General features: G+C 36.6%; 1 pseudogene; it reads right to left on the bottom strand.

The window, feature by feature from the left end:
- Nucleotides 1–1,438: 1,438 nt before the first annotated feature.
- LOC116879625 overlaps nucleotides 1,439–17,284 on the bottom strand; it is a 21,188-nt pseudogene continuing 5,342 nt past the window's right edge.

The following is a 17,284-nucleotide window of genomic DNA, read 5'->3' as shown; positions in this document are numbered from 1 at the left end:
TGAAGCAAAATCCTGATACCCCTGATACCACACAATAGGGAAAAAAGAAAGAACAAATTATACCAAATAAATCAACAACAAGATGAAAACTTACACCCAATCAAAATCATAATTATATTATTGGGGGAGATCTGAATGCATATTTATGCCATAAAAGAATTTCAATGTTCTGTTTTCATGAAGGAAAAAGTCTTTGTGATTGAGTTTCACATTAATTGGTACTTTATTTGTTTAAAACTTAAGGATTATTGGCTAAGAAGAGATTTTGCTCTGGTATATAGATCTTGCCATTTAAATTCTACGTTTTGGGGGTTTTTTGATCCTAGATAAAATTTAATCCAAGAAACAGACTAGATACATAGTCAAAAACATGAACCATTAGAGAATGAAATAGGAAATCAAGAGTGATTTTCTTTTGGGGGCTCCTGGGTGGCTTAGTGGATTGAGCTTCTGACTCATGGTTTCAGCGGGGTCATGATCTCAGGGTTGTGAGATCCAGCCCTGATTTTGGCTCCTTACTCATTGGGGGGAGGGGGGTCTACTTGAGACTCTCTCTATCCCTCTGCTCCCCCCCCCCAGTCACATGTGCATGCTCTCTCTCTGTCTAAAACAAATAAATCCTTTAAAAAAAGAGAGCGACTTAAGTTTTGGTGGCCCTCACTTTTTTTTTCTTTTTTTAAAACTTCCTTATAATGACCTTCACAAAAGCACAAAGACAGGAGGTACAAAGGTGGTGGCCAAGGGTTGGAGGAGAAGGGAACGGGGAGATTGGGGAGAAGGGAACAGTTCAATGGGAGGAGTTTCCGGCTGGGATGATGAGAAAGTTCAGAAGTTGGACAGTGGTGATGGTTGCACAATAATGTGAATGCACTTAATGCCATTGAACTGTGCATTTCAAAATGGTTTAAAAAGCAAAATGGTTTATCTCCTACCTGCCCCATCACTGAAAGTTTAATATCATGATTTTTTTTTACACATCTACACTTGTGTATGTAGATATATAAACTTGGATTAGATGACAACCGATTTTTTTTTAAGTCCAGGTAGAGAAAGAAGCAATCATTTTTAACTAAAATCCTTCTGTTTTTTGATTGCTGTTCAACTTGTTACCACTTAGCAAAAAGCAAAATTTCCATACTGTTCAACTCAAATCTTACTGTTCTATGACTGTGGTATACCTTCCATTAAAAAGATGAAGCAGTCCATCAAGTGATTACTTTGATATGGCTTTCATTGGAAAGGGGGGTGGTGAATGGCAAAGAGAAGACCACAGACAAAAAGGTAATTAAACATGCACTGCTTTTCTTTAAAAAGAGAGAGATAGAGGGAGGGAGATGTTATTTCCAAGAAAAGGAAAAAAGCATTGAAAGCCCATGAGTCAAGCCATAGCCAAAATCATGTTCTATCTTAACAAGTAGATTTTCTTTTTTTCCCCCACTTTTTTCTTCTTCTTTTTTTAAATAAAATCTCTCTCTAATCAGTTGAATGTCCCAATCTTGGTTTCAGCTCAGGTCATGATCTCAGGGTTGTGAGTTGGAGTGGGCTCCACACTCTACCCGTGAGACTGCTTGAGAATTTCTCTCCCTCTCCCTCTCCTTCTGCTCCTCCCACTCATGCTCTCTCTCTTCCTCTAAAATAAATAAACAAATCTTTAAAAATAAATAAAAAATAAATAAAATAAAATTTCTTCCCAAACCATCATCACTTTTTTAATCCTCCCCAGACTGGGCTTCATCTTCAGACACTACATCCTCTGATTTCTAAGGTGGACAGCTTGCAGAGATTTTCTTTTACGGGGGGCTAGCTGATTCCTCCTCTTCTTTGAGACGAGTCTTTTCCTTTGATGTCTCTGAATTTGTGGGGTGACTTACTTTTCTCTTTGCCTTTCATAGGGCTTGGCATCACTGAAGCCTTTATTTAGCCTGCTTTTGGGCATTTTATTTTCTCTCAGGTTTGGACATTCTTTTTTCATTTATAGGTTATTTTACTTCTATTTTTAAATTTTTGTGTGTGTTATGTTAGTCACCATACAATACGTCGTTAGTTTTTGATGTAGTGTTCCAAGATTCATTGTTTATGTGTAATACCCAGTGCTCCATGCAATATGTGCCCTCCTTCATACCCATCACTGGGCCAACTCATCCCCTCATCCACTCTGCTCTAAAACCTGCAGTTTGTTTCTCAGAGCCTCTCATGGTTCATCTCTCCCTCCAACTCCCCCACCTTCATTTTTCCTTTCCTTCTCCTAATGTCATCCATCTTATTCCTTATGTTCCACAAGTAAGTGAAGCCATATGACAATTGACATTCTCTGCTTGACTTATTTCACTCTGCATAATCTCCTCCAGTCCCGTCCATGTTGATGCAAAAGTTGGGTATTCATCCTTTCTGATGGCTGAATAATATTCCATTGTATATATGGACCACATCTTCTTTATCCATTCATCTGTTGAAGGGCATCTCTGCTCTTTCCACAGTTTGGTGATTGTGGACATTGCTAATACGAACAATGGGGAGCATGTGGCCCTTCTTTTCACTGCATCTGTATCTTCGGCATAAATACCCAGTAATACAATTATCAAATCATAGGGAAGCTCTATTTTTAATTTTTTGAGGAACATTCACACAGTTTTCCAAAGTGGTTGCACCAATTTGCATTCTTACCAGTAGTGTAAGAGGGTTCCCCTTTCTTCACATCCTCTCCAACATTTGTTGTTTCTTGTCTTGTTAATTTTTGCCATTCTAAATAGCATAAGGTGGTATCTCAATGTGATACTTGATTTGATTCTCCCTGAAGGCTAATGATGATGAACATTTTTTTCATGAGTCTGTTGGCCATTTGTATGTCTTCACTGAAGAAGTGTTTGTTCACATCTTCTGCCCATTTTTTGACTTGATTATTTATTTCTGGGGTGTTGAGTTTGAGAAGTTCTTTATAGATCTTAGATATCAAAATGGATGAAAGACTTCAATGTGAGACAGGAATCCATCAAAATCCTAGAGGAGAACATAGGCAGTAACCTCTTTGACATCAGCCATAGCAAGACATCTTTCAAGACACATCTCCAAAGGCAAAGGAAACAAAAGCAAAATGAACTTTTGGAACTTCATCAAGATCAAAAGCTTCTGCACAGGTTTGGGCTTCTAACCATCTTTTGTTTATTTTCTTTTATGAGCTGCCATAGTCATTTCCATCATCATCTTCCACTAAGAAATCATCCTCGCTGCCAGAATCTTCCCCCTGGAATGATGTCTCATCCTCCTCTTCTTGTTCTTCTCCACTGCCCACATCTTCTATGAGCATCTCTCTTTCTTTGGAAGCTGCTTTTGAGGCTGCCTCCCTTGCTGGAGCACATTCTTATGGGCTTCTTTCTCATCTTTGCTGTCTTCTGCTGAGTGAGAATCACCCTTGGTTTTCATATATTTTTCTTCTGAGTCCTCACCATCTTCCTGGGAACTCTTTTCCAGATCATCTCTTATTTTTAGTTTCTCTGGGAGATGATTGAATTTTCTTAGCTGGAAGTCCTCAATATCTGCAATAATTTTCTTGGCATCATTAAATTCCTGACTCCAAATAATCAATGACCTTTTTATTTCTGACAGGCTGAGACACAGTGGCTGTTGAAATAGGATTGAATCAAGAAACCAAAGACCAGAAACCCTCACCCTCTAAGCTCCATACACTCAGTGTACTCTCCTCAACTTTGGCCCGTGGGGTTGCTGCTGAGTCTTGACCTGCTGGCTTCTCAAAATCCACATCTTCTTGGTTCAGGGCCCCTTAATCAGATGAGCCCCCTCACAACCCATCCCCATACCCTATTCTCTCATCTCTTCAAAATGGATTGCTCAAACTAGCCCTCATAATTATATTAAATGTTAGTGGACTAGACATTCCACTTAATAGATAGATATATCCAATCTCCCAGGAACACAGAAAAATGTTCAATCTCTAAAATGGCACCATTGAAAGAAGAGACCAAACAAAAAACCAAAGAGACCACTTACTGTCAATTTCACATTAGAAGCCCCCCCTTCACCCTGACAGTGATTCATTGTGACTAGTGTTGACATATATTTGGATTATTTTCTGCTTCATAGAACTTTAGCCAGCTCCAATATCCAAGTATTTACAGAACATTACATTTTCAAGCATAAATAGTGCCCAAAACCAAAGGACTAAATTTATAGCAAGTATGGTAATGGGTACACAACAATGGAGCCCACTGGTCTTAATGCATACACAACCCCCAGAAGCTGCCAACTGATCTTTCAATAGAGTGGCTTATTGAGGTTGCAACTGAGGCACAAGTTCAGCTATGTCACTATGTGCAGATGAGTACCACCCTCAAGGATGTAATATACACTCTTAATTGGCAACGAATGTATGTGCTATGTCTTCAATTAATAGAAATTATGGGTCTAGAAATCAAGATGCAAAAGTGAAAGTGTTTACCTGTTTACCATCACTTTTCTTAACCCATGCTTCTAGTCCTTGCAATACTAACCTCAGTAAAGATCTTTGGAAATCCTGGTTTTCCAAGTAGGTAACTCTTCTAATTGGTGCCAGCAAGGGTCTTGAAAGGGTTCTATTCAAAGCCCCCTCTCCAGCCAAGCTTATAGATAAAACTTGTAGGTGTCTGTACTTGACCCTAACTCTGTTTTTCTAGGTCATGGTGCCCATGTCCTCAGAAAATAGACCATGGCTACAAAACATAGTCTCTTCCAGCTGGACCACAACCCACATTGAGGACAAGCCCTTGACAGAGCCCCTTGAAAAACTGGTCACCTCCTTCTCTTCCTGGCCAAGAGTTGACCCCCCTCCCCCATGGGTGCAGCTATAACCCTCTCATATCTTTAAAACCCCTTAAAAGGCCCAGCATAACAGAAACTCAGAGCCAACATCTCTCTTGATGTCTAGCCCCTCTCCTCTTTCAGAGAATGAATAAACTCCATCCGGCTTGTTGCTCCAGTCTTGGTGCAATTCTTTACCATCCCTGTCACCCTAACAAGTCTCAATAGATTGTATTCTCTGGCTGTTGCCTGAGAACTTTGAACTCAAGCACCCAAAGAGAAGCAGAAACATGGAGGAGTCACAGACTTGAGGGATAGTGTCCCTGATTATCGCAAGGAGCTAGAACTACTGTTACACAATGGAGGGACAAATTTAGCACTCAGATGGCACACCTCAGCATTTTTTGGTGCCCCATTTGTGAAAATAAATAAGAATAGCAGCCACATCCAAAGAATGGCATCGTGATCAGGCTCTTAGTACCCTGAAATATTAGGTTTTTCATCATGCCTCTAAGTAAACTTTCTAAATGAGTTTAATTTCTAGCCAAAGGTGAGGGGAATCGTGAATGGCTAGAAGAGGATGGAGATGATGAGTATCATTTGTGGCCAAGAGACTGGCTTCAGTGGGAGAGGCTATAGCTTATCTCACTAAACTTCCTAATGACACATTTGCTCTGGGAAATAAGGCCCAACAGAGTCCTAATGGATCTGTTTCCAGAAACTTTATGAAGTTAGGTGGATTCAAAGGATGAACTACAGTGGATGCAGTCCTGTACAACCCAGAACACCAGCCTTTGGTACCGAAGGAATTACTCTCCTAGCATTGTTAGGAGATAGCTGTCAGATGTGATCCATCTCGGCAAATTGCTGTCAACTAGAGAGAGCAAACTTATTCAAGGCTACATGTCCTCCTAGTACAACCTCAAACCAACAACTAATTGATAAGGGCCTTAAAAGTTCAGTCACTTCCTCCAGTTCAGAACAACTTTGAAGGTCTATCTCAGACTTTGATATTCCCATCAGATGAACAGGTACCTTTGTGGTGACTGCATTTTAACCCAACTGTTCCTTCTAACTAGTCCCTATTCCACTGCTTTTATCATAGGTAGGTATTTATCCCAAGAGAATGCTCTGCAATAAACATTCTGCAAGTTAATCTGTGTCAGAGTTTGGATCTGTAACTCCTATACACAGAAAAATACAAAAGTTTTGAAGAGAAGAAAATAAAGAATATGTAAGTAAGTGAAAATATGCATTACATTAACAGATTGTGAGGGTCTATATTGCTAAGGTGTTCCATAGTGTCCTTTGGATCAAGTGATTCCATTAATTTTTTCTTGCAGTTTTTCTATAGAACTTGGGAAAGAGATTCTAAATTATATATGTAAATAAGTATCTAGATGGTCTAAAACAATCCTGACAAAGACGAGTTTGGAGGATTTACATTATATGACTTCAAGACTTAGAATAAGGTGCATCAATCAAGACAATTTAGGCTTGTATAAGGATGAACAAATAAATTAAATGAAACTAAAGATACTTAGACCTATTACATACACTCAATTAATTTTCAACAGATATTAAATGCAATACAGTGGATAATAAAAATCTTCTTGCCAAAAGATGCTAAAATGGGCAAAATTCATAAGGAAAAAAGAGAACATTGATCCCTAACTACTACTTTTAAAAGGATCACTTGAGATGGATTGTAGATCTAAAAATACTCACCCAAATCATAAAGCTTATAGAAGAAATTGTTGGAGAATTTCCCAACCCCTTTAACTTTCTTAGAATACAAAATGCATGAACCACCAAAAGGAAAAAAAAAAAAAGATAAATTGAATTCCATCAAAATTAAAACAGTTGCTCATCCAAAAACACCTGTTTAAAAAAAAAAAAAAAAGCAAAAAGGTGAGCCACAGCTTGGGGAAGATATTCAGAACACTTGTATCTGGCAAAAGAATTATATCCAGAATATATAAAGGTCTCTTACAATTAATTAACAACAATAAAAGAACCAAAAATTTTTAAATGAATATAAGACTTGAATAAACACCATACAAAGGAAAATAAAGAAGATATACAAAAGGCAAATAAGCATTTATAAAGTGCTCTGTATCATTAGCCATCAAAGAAATGCAATTTCAAAACACAATGAGTTATCACCTCACAAACTAGAATGGTTATAATTAGAATGTTTGACAATCTGAAATACTGGTGTTTTGGAGGAACCAACATTCTCATACATTGCTGGTGGAAAACTGGCTATGTCTTAAAAAGTTAAACATAGATCTAACCTTTAATTTAGCAATCCCATTCCTTGGTATTTGCTCAAGTAAATATATGTCAAACAAAAGATTTCTTTAAAAATATTCCTGGATAAATGAAACAAGATGGGATTGGGAGGGAGACAAACCATAAGTGACTCTTAATCTCACAAAACAAACTGAGGGTTGCTGGGGAGAGAGGGGTTGGGAGAGGGGGGTAGGGTTATGGACATTGGGGAGGGTATGTGCTATGGTGAGTGCTGTGAAGTGTGTAAACATGGCGATTCACAGACCTGTACTCCTGGGGATAAAAATACATTATATGTTTATAAAAAATAAAATAATTTTTTAAAAATAAATAAATAAACCTTAAAATAAAAAAATAATAATAATAAAAAAAATATTCCTGGGAACTTTATTCATAATGGCTCAAAGCTAGAAACAATACAGATATTCATCAAAAGTAAAATAGATAACCAAATGGTGTATTTGTACAATGGAATACTATTCGGTAATAAAAAGAACAATCAAAGAACTTGAATGATTCCACTTAAGAACTTGGATGTTTCCAAAAAATATTCTCCATTTATGTGAATTTTTGTAACAGACAAAACTGATGTCATGATAGCAATTAGACAATACTTGCCTCTGAGGGCTTAATTGACTCAGAAAGGAAAGGAAGAAACTTTCTGGAGTGTTGAAAATATTCTATCTTCATAGGGGCATAGGTAGCATAGGCACATGCATTTGTCACATACTCTACACTTAAGATGAGTTTATTTCCTTGTATAAAAATTATACCTCATAAAAATTTAATAGGAGATAGAATTAAATGTCAGGAAGCCACTAAGAGGCAACACATTGGAATATTTCTGGGAAGGTCAAAGCCAAATTATAAATGGGTTGTTTTTAATGACCCATAACTCAGTGTGGTCTTCTTTTCCTCCTTATAAAATGTTTCATTTCTTCTTGTCGGCCAGTAGATAACTGGTGAGCATCCAATATATACGAAACACTATAATCTCAAGTTTCCTATGCCTGATAGCTCCTGGCAGATAGCTAGTTAATTAAGTTACATATGGCTTGAACTTTATATGCTTCATTTTCTTTATCATTTGTAAGAACATTATGAAAATTAACATGGAAGAAAAAAATCAACTGCTGAACATAGTTCCATCAGTGATACAACAAACAGCTGGGGAGATGTTTTTTGTTTGGGAAATTCCTAGCCCCTCATGAAATAAGTGAAGTCATATTCTTCAGCTTGAATCATCTTCAATTCTCAAAGAGTTTAATGAAAGCACAAAAACAAAATAAGAGTCGTTGAGGGGGGCGCCTGGGTGGCTCAGTGGGTTGAGCTTCTGCCTTCAGCTCGGGTCATGGTCTCAGGGTCCTGGGATCGAGGCCCACATCGAGCTCTCTGCTCAGCAGGGAGCCTGCTTCCCCCCTCTCTCTCTGCCTGCCTCTCTGCCCACTTGTGATCTCTCTCTCTCTGTCAAATATATAAAATTTTTTTAAAAATTAAAAAAAAAAAAAAGGAGTCATCGAGGGTAGAGTTTTACTTCGCTATCATGGTGAGTATGCCTTGCTGGAAGTTTAAGCATCGTGGGAAGAGCTTGATAAATATGTAGATTTTGAGTCCCTATCTTGAAAACTACTTTAGTATGACTATGCCACCGGGTTCTTAAAATAGGATTACAAAAAAACTAGGTGTTAGACATAATACAGAAAAAAATGTGTAAAAAAAAAAAAAAAAAGACTATTTGGAAGATTGTTACAGATTGTGTCCCTGCAAACTTCGTATGTTCAAAGCTAACACCAAATGTGCTAATATTTGGAGGTGAGGCCTCTGGAAGGTGGTTAGGTCATTAGGGTAGAGTCCTGGTGAACGCAATTAATCCTTATAAAAGAGACCACAGTAAGATCCCTTTCCCCTTCCCACCACACAGGGACACAGATGTTGAAAAGACAGCCATACATGTACCAGGAAGCAGAACCTCACCAGCGAATCTGCCAGTGCCTTGATCTTGGACTTCCCAGCCTCTGGAACTGGGAGAAATAAGTTTCTGTTCTGTTACAGCAGCATGAGTAGATTAAGAGAGAGATCAACACAGACAAAAACCATGGCTGTGTGAATGATTTTTCTCCTCCTAGGATTTACACCTCCTTCTTGGTTCTCGTTTGTCTCTATGTCAGCCTCCAGGGACACCATATTGTCTCCTTGCTGCAAGACCCAGAAATGGACAAAAACTCCTTTTCTATTTTGCTCCTTGGTTAACAAAGAAAAGCTAAAATTTTAAATAACCTTACCAAGAACTAAGGAGAAAGTAAAGGAAACTAAAGAAAGTGCAAAATTAGAAAAGGCTCAGTCTAATAAAATACAGATTTCTGATTCAAACATAGTTAAATTGAAGCCACAAGTTAACTGGTCCAATTTACCAACATTCAGACCAGGGTTTTGCTCACTTCCTCCAACACATTCTACTGATTAGAGATTCATCTAGGTTTGGGAAAAAAAAAAACTCCATTTAAATTTATGAATTATTACTTATGGAAGTTAAGTCTATTATAGATTTTAATTGGACATTCTTTTTTTGTTGTTGTATACAGTTGTTTTTTGTTTTTGTTTTTTTCTAATACAAAGCTGAGCTAACTGGGGAGGAACAGGGTTAAACAGACAATTCTGCAGCAAAAAAATACAGTAGGGAAACAGGTCAGAGTCTAAGCTTTTAGCAACTCCTTGCATGCCCATACTGTAGGCCTGAAGTGCCCTATAAAAAGCAACTAGTCCTTTTTTCACTCAGAGTCTTTCTTTAGTCCCCTGTTTAAAGACTCTCCCTCTCTTCTCCTGGCTTTTAATTCTCTTTGTATGACTTCTTCTGAACAGTGACTGAGTTGGCCAGTCTGTGACTTGGCTGTAAATTACTCCCCTGTAAGTTTCCTCTCATTTGATTGGCTTCAATCTCTATAGTCTGGCCTCTTCCCTGATCTTGGCCTAGACTCCAAAAACACTGCACTAGAGCTTACTCTGTGCTGAGGGGCTCCTCCTTGTCTGAAAGTTGACTCAGATGCATGAGGAGATGAAATACAAAACTCTGTATGAGCAAATCGCTATCAGGGCACAGAATATGAGTGTGGGGGTGATTTGAAGTTGAAAAGGAATAAAGAAAGGGAAGTGAGATACTGTCAGAATTTTGTCTGACCCTGGGAATTACATCAGCTCATGACACACATCAAATCATTTTGGTTTCTCTGATGACGTGAACTTGAGGTTTCTGACCTCAGGGATGTCTGAGTTATCTTGGTTCCCCACACCTCCCTGCATTTCGTCTATCAACTTTCTCCACTTCCTGGGATTTAATCCTTGGCTTTCTGCTCTTTTCTCTGAGCTCTATTTAAATCACCCTCCGTGTATACATTTTCAAATTCTGTCCCTATGTTTTCAATTTCTAACGCTGTAGTGTATGCTCAGCACACTTCCTCCCACTCTCTATTTTCCTTGAAAACAAATGTCACTTGACCTATGGTTCCCAATAGCTACCTTCCTCCTGCTGATAGAATTATTTGCTGACAAATTTATTGGAAAGACAAGAATTATTTGCTGACAAAATTATTTGAAAGATTTTACATCCAAAGCATATGTTTTCTTTCTGTAGTTTTTTACATACCGCCATCTGGTTTCTATTCCTGCTTTATCTCCCTCTACATTCTCTCTTAGACCTCTTTGCTGCATTAAAAACAAGAAAAGCTTGACTGAAGACCATGAAAATCTTTGAGTAAATTTCCTTTCTTCCTGAGTTGCTTAAACCAAGTGGAGCTGGGATATATTAGAAAAAACGAAGTGCTAATAAAGCTAGGTTTGAACTGGAAAGCTGTCCCCCTCCCAGTCCAAGTTAGCATGACTTCATTGAGGTCTTACCACATCCCAGATGCTTTATTTACATGCTAGAGAAGTAAAGGTGGGGGGGGGAAGGTTTGTTAATTCTTAGATAATTGAATTCTTGAAAAGAATTCAAGGAATTATCATGTGTATTTTATCTGGTTGAACTTGAGTTCTAAAACTCCATTTGCAAGGGCCTAATAGAAATATCTTTGCCACAATCTCAATATGCACAAAACTGAACTCATTAGCCCCTCTTCAATTGTTCCTGAAAATTGCATTTTATATTTTACTAATGCAACTCCTTATCACATTTTTATCTCTTTCTTACATCCTTTCATGTATAAGCAGTCACCAGCTACATTTGCTGAAATCTGAGTACTACACTGGTAATGTTTCTCCTGGAATTGATTTACTGAGTTAAGTTTTGCTTTTTAAGCCTACATAAGAATAATGTAGCATCATTAATGTCAGAAAGTTGAAATTTAAGGTTGAGATCATTAGGAAATACAAAGTGGGATATTTCATGTTAAAAAAGAAATGATCCACCCATGAAAAAGATTTAAAAATTGTGAAACTTCCTGAACCTAACAAAAGAGGAAATTAACATTTTGACAATCATCATGGGAACTATAGCACACTTTTCCAGAAACTAGCATATAAAATAAACCAAAATTTATAAGACAAGGGAGAATTTAAGTAATATAAAAAGTAAACACTACTTCATTCAAAAGGCAATACATGTTCAGTTGAAATGCACATACAATATTTACCAAAAAATGACCACATATAAAGTCATGAAAGAAGGCCCCAGAAGTAAAAATTAAGAAAATTATTTTATGCATACAAGTTATATTCACTACTAAAGCAAAAAAATAGTTAAAATTCAACAAACTTTCAATAAAAGAAACAAAAAACCAAAATCTTCTGGCAAACTAGGAAGATAATAGAATTCTTTCTTTCTGATAGTGATTATTTACTGTAAGTCCAAGATGCACATCATGCCAGAAACAGTTAATGGAAATCATTTTACACCTTCCTACTAAAATCAGAAACAGGATTATAACTTCTACCACTACTACTATCTACCATTATATTAAAGGTCTTAGCCAATGCAATAAAATAAGAAAAGAAATGAAATTGGAAATATAAGTTTTATATATTATTAATATATATGAGAGGGGAAAACTAATATCTTTATAATAGAACTAATAAGTAAGTTTAGGAATAAAGGAGGATTAGAATATAACATATAAATAACAATAGCTTTTCTAAATCCTGCCAATATGAGATAAAAATAATCATGTTTAGTAATAATAAACAGTATAAAGTGCTTAAGAGCATACTTCATAAAAAAGATTAGTATTCAACTTATGACAGCAGAAAAATTTCAGAGTAAATTCTCAGAAAAAAAAATTTTTAAATATTAAAATTTATGAAATTAAAAATTCAAACATGACCAACAAAAATAAAACTGGATTAGATTAAAAGATTTAACTTAACAACAAAAATATTAGATAAGAACTGACTCAGGGAAAATAAGAAAAGGCTTAGGTAAAATATAAAAAATGAAAAAGAAGTATATTTAGAGATAGAAGAGAGATTGAAAAATTGAAGGAAGATATTTTGACTTCTAAAGAGAAAATTATGAAAATATACAGAATGGAATAATTACTCCTGAAAAAAATAAAGAGATATAACATCTTCAGTGATAGCAAATCTCAACATAGTTTTTTTTACTAATATAAAAACGTCTTCAAAATATAAATCAATAAAATGAATATCCAACATGATTTAATAGAATTTTGCTGGCTGATTCTAAATTTCATATAAAAAATTAATTTTTAGGAACCTGAAGATGAATAAAAAGGACAATCTATCCTACCATAGTCAAATACACTTCTAAAATAACTGTGGTATTTATGCACAGATAGCAAAATCTTAAAACTAAATAAAACATTCAGTGAGACTCACAATGAAGTATTTTAAAAAGATGGTATTTCATATCAGTGAAGAAACATTGTTCCATAAATGTTCTTGAAAATTAGCTGAATATTTGGACAAATAAGTTAGCTCTCAACTCAGACTCATCACAAATTTAAATTTTAGGTAGATTCAAGGAAAACATAAAACAAGTTATTATAAAATATAAGATAATGCTTTCTTGAGTGTTGGCTAGGGTATATAAGACAAAAAAGGAAAAGTTATAAATAAAAATATTGACACATAGAGTAAACCAGAATTAATAGCATGAATTCCACCAATACAGCATTAATAAAGTTAAATAATAAGTAAAGATGAAGGAAGAATATTTATAATATTTACCATGCTAAAATTTCAAAAACAGTAGCCCTCAAACTATCTGTAACAAAGAGCCTTTTTTTCCTATTTTTAATCTTTAAAAGAATATACATTATCGAATACAATAAAAATGAATTATCAGGAAAATAAAATTTAAAAAATACATAAAGTGTAAGTCTTTTTCTTAAATGATATTGAGTAGTCATAAAACTACTCAGCCCAGTGTCTCCATTTACCAGTTCGTAGACCAGAAATAAATCACTAGTGGAATAGCACAGGTCCAGAAATGGCACTCTAAACTGAACAGAACTTGTGATGTCCTACTGATTAGAATGAAAATGGAAAAAGGCCAACTCAAAATTGATTCAAGAGTATTGACATGGAAGTCACAGAAAAACATAAGTATGCATAAAAATATACAAATAGTTTTGGTAATCAGGACCTTGAATATTAAGTCAATAAGACCTTTTAAAGTTGTTTCTTTTTTTAATTTTATTTTTTATAAACATATATTTTTTTCCCCAGGGGTACAGGTCTGTGAATCGCCAGGTTTACACACTTGACAGCACTCACCATAGCACATACCCTCCCCAATGTCCATAATAACCCCACCCCCCCAACCCCCCTCCCCCCAGCAACCCTCAATTTGTTTTGTGAGATTGAGAGTCACTTATGGTTTATCTCCCTCCCAATCCCATCTTGCTTCATTTACTCTTCTCCTACCCCCTTAACCCCCATGTTGCATCTCCTCTGCCTCATATCAGGGAGATCATATGATAGTTGTCTTTCTCCGATTGACTTATTTCTCTAAGCATGATACCCTCTAGTTCCATCCACGTCATTGCAAATGGCAAGATTTAATTTCTTTTGATGGCTGCATAGTATTCCATTGTGTATATATACCACCTCTTCTTTATCCATTCGTCTGTTGATGGACATCTAGGTTCTTTCCATAGTTTGGCTATTGTAGACATTGCTGCTATAAACATTCGGGTGCACATGCCCCTTCGGATCACTACGTTTGTATCCTTAGGGTAAATACCCAGCAGTGCAATTGCTGGGTCATAGGGTAGTTCTATTTTCAACATTTTGAGAAACCTCCATGCTGTTTTCCAGAGTGGTTGCACCAGCTTGCATTCCCACCAACAGTGTAGGAGGGTTCCCCTTTCTCCGCATCCTCGCCAGCATCTGTCATTTCCTGACTTGTTAATTTTAGCCATTCTGACTGGTGTGAGGTGGTATCTCATTGTGGTTTTGATTTGTATTTCCCTGATGCCGAGTGATATGGAGCACTTTTTCATGTGTCTGTTGGCCATCTGGGTGTCTTCTTTGCAGAAATGTCTGTTCATGTCTTCTGCCCATTTCTTGATTGGATTATTTGTTCTTTGGGTGTTGAGTTTCCTAAGTTCTTTATAGATTCTGGACACTAGCCCTTTATCTGATATGTCGTTTGCAAATATCTTCTCCCATTCTGTCAGTTGTCTTTGGTTGTGTTAACTGATTCCTTTGCTGTGCAAAAGCTTTTGATCTTGATAAAATCCCAATAGTTCATTTTTGCCCTTGCTTCCCTTGCCTTTGGCCATGTTCCTAGGAAGATGTTGCTGCGGCTGAGGTCGAAGAAGTTGCTGCCTGTGTTCCCCTAAAGGATTTTGATGGATTCCTTTCTCACATTGAGGTCCTTCATCCATTTTGAGTCTATTTTCGTGTGTGGTGTAAGGAAATGATCCAATTTCATTTTTCTGCATGTGGCTATCCAATTTTCCCAACACCACTTATTGAAGAGGCTGTCTTTTTTCCATTGGACATTCTTTCCTGCTTTGTCGAAGATTAGTTGACCATAGAATTGAGGGTCTATTTCTGGGCTCTCTATTCTGTTCCATTGATCTATGTGTCTGTTTTTGTGCCAGTACCATGCTGTCTTGATGATGACAGCTTTGTAGTAGAGCTTGAAGTCCGGAATTGTGATGCCACCAACTTTGGCTTTCTTTTTCAATATTCCTTTGGCTATTCGCAGTCTTTTCTGGTTGCATATAAATTTTAGGATTATTTGTTCCATTTCTTTGAAAAAAATGGATGGTACTTTGATAGGAATTGCATTAAATGTGTAGATTGCTTTAGGTAGCATGGACATTTTCACAATATTTGTTCTTCCAATCCAGGAGCATGGAATATTTTTCCATTTCTTTGTGTCTTCCTCAATTTCTTTCATGAGTACTTTATAGTTTTCTGTGTATAGATTCTTAGTCTCTTCGGTTAGGTTTATTCCTAGGTAGCTTATAGTTTTGGGTGCAATTGTAAATGGGATTGACTCCTTAATTTCTCTTTCTTCTGTCTTGTTGTTGGTGTAGAGATATGCAACTGATTTCTGTGCATTGATTTCATATCCTGACACTTTACTGAATTCCTGTACCAGTTCTAGCAGTTGTGGAGTGGAGTCTTTTGGGTTTTCCACATATAGTATCATATCATCTGTGAAGAGTGATAGTTTGACTTCTTCTTTGCCGATTTGGATGACTTTAATTTCTTTTTGTTGTCTGATTGCTGAGGCTAGGACTTCTAGTACTATATTGAATAGCAGTGGTGATAACGGACATCCCTGCCGTGTTCCTGACCTTAGCGGAAAAGCTTTCAGTTTTTCTCCATTGAGAATGATATTTGCGGTGGGTTTTTCATAGATGGCTTTGATAATATTGAGGTATGTGCCCTCTATCCCTACACTTTGAAGAGTTTTGATCAGGAAGGGATGCTGTACTTTGTCAAATGCTTTTTCAGCATCTATTGAGAGTATCATATGGTTCTTGTTCTTTCTTTTATTAATGTGTTTTATCACATTGATTGATTTGCAGATGTTGAACCAACCTTGCAGCCCTGGAATAAATCCCACTTGGTTGTGGTGAATAATCCTTTTAATGTACTGTTGAATCCTATTGGCTAGTATTTTGGTGAGAATTTTTGCATCTGTGTTCATCAAGGATATTGGTCTGTAGTTCTCTTTTTTGATGGGATCCTTGTCTGGTTTTGGGATCAAGGTGATGCTGGCCTCATAAAATGAGTTTGGAAGTTTTCCTTCCATTTCTATTTTTTGGAACCGTTTCAGGAGAATAGGAATTAGTTCTTCTTTAAATGTTTGGTAGAATTCCCCCAGGAAGCCGTCTGGCCCTGGGCTTTTTTTTGTTTGGAGATTTTTGATGACTGTTTCAATCTCCTTACTGGTTATGGGTCTGTTCAGGCTTTCTATTTCTTCCTGGTTCAGTTGTGGTAGTTTATATGTCTCTAGGAATGCATCCATTTCTTCCAGATTGTCAAATTTGTTGGCATAGAGTTGCTCATAATATGTTCTTATAATTGTCTGTATTTCTTTGGTGTTAGTTGTGATCTCTCCTCTTTCATTCATGATTTTATTGATTTGGGTCCTTTCTCTTTTCTTTTTGAGAAGTCTGGCCAGGGGTTTATCAATCTTATTAATTCTTTCAAAGAACCAGCTCCTAGTTTCGTTGATTTGTTCTATTCTTTTTTTTGGTTTCTATTTCATTGATTTCTGCTCTGATCTTTATGATTTCTCTTCTCCTGCTGGGTTTAGGGTTCCTTTCTTGTTCTTTCTCCCGCTCCTTTAGGTGTAGGGTTAGGTTGTGTACCTGAGACCTTTCTTGTTTCTTGAGAAAGGCTTGTACCGCTATATATTTTCCTCTCAGGACTGCCTTTGTTGTGTCCCACAGATTTTGAACCGTTGTGTTTTCATTATCATTTGTTTCCATGAATTTTTTCAATTCTTCTTTAATTTCCTGGTTGACCCATTCATTCTTTAGAAGGATGCTGTTTAGTCGCCATGTATTTGGGTTCTTTCCAAATTTCCTCTTGTGATTGAGTTCTAGTTTCAGAGCATTGTGGTCTGAAAATATGCAGGGAATGATCCCAATCTTTTGATACTGGCTGAGACCTGATTTAGGACCGTGATCTATTCTGGAGAATGTTCCATGTGCACTAGAGAAGAATGTGTATTCTGTTGCTTTGGGATGAAATGTTCTGAATATATCTGTGATATCCA

This window comes from Lontra canadensis, unplaced genomic scaffold, assembly GCF_010015895.1.
Source record: "Lontra canadensis isolate GAN:19392208 unplaced genomic scaffold, GSC_riverotter_1.0 scaffold62, whole genome shotgun sequence".
NCBI lineage: Eukaryota > Metazoa > Chordata > Mammalia > Carnivora > Mustelidae > Lontra > Lontra canadensis.
Note: the sequence above shows the minus strand (reverse complement) of the source record. Positions and strands in the feature narration are given on the sequence as shown.